Source organism: Electrona antarctica (assembly GCF_951216825.1).
Source record: "Electrona antarctica genome assembly, chromosome: 13".
Classification (NCBI taxonomy): domain Eukaryota; kingdom Metazoa; phylum Chordata; class Actinopteri; order Myctophiformes; family Myctophidae; genus Electrona; species Electrona antarctica.
In genome coordinates, this window is record NC_136794.1 from 48,392,914 (window position 1) to 48,393,776 (window position 863).

Sequence of the window (863 nt, forward strand, 5' to 3'; positions counted from 1 at the left end):
CAGATTAACACAGAGACACGCAACCGTTGTTAGGTTTTGATTTAGGTTAACAGGGGCGATCTCAAGTTTTGTTTTTCTTTTCTCGATTATTTTTCTCTTTTTGTTGAAACCTTAAAAAAAGACTTATTTATTCCCTTTAAGAGTGATCATGTACATTTTGTGAGGTCACCGCAAAAAGGCACAAATACTGAAGCTTGACAACAAACGACCAACGAATAAACTTACGTAAAACGAAGGGCTCCGACGTGGGAGAAGCACAGGTCAAGCACAGGCACTTGGAATTGTTGACAACCCGCAACTCATTGGATGTATCGTGTGTTTCAGTTCCGACCCAGTCATACACGCCATGCATCATCAGGTCAATTCATTTGCAATGTGAGCAGAAAGCAGCAGCACTCACACACTCACACACACACACACACACTGCTGGAGAACCACAGTACTGTCAAAGGTGACACCGTCATGACTGCTTGTCCGACAATATGACCTTTGACCTTGGAGTGCCTAGCTTCTTCTGTGACGCTGGTTCCTGGATTTCGCCACAATATAATGGCTGTTGTTGTTGTTGTTTTTATTTTAAATAATAGCATTTCATTCAGGAAGTGGGTTTTTTTTTTAAACCGACATTGACTGTGTTGTTTATACTTGATGGATACAGTACCAAAAACAAAGGAAAAAAAAATAACAAAAAAAATAACTACAACTCACCGATTCACTGAACGATTCACCTGGTTGTATTACCCATCATGCTTTGTGTTGCCTCACACAGGGGCAGAGAAAGATGTGTGCTAAGAGGGAATGGGAAAGGATCCGATTGATTTAATATTAGGCACGACGGGCTGCCCTCTTCCTATTTCCCCTCC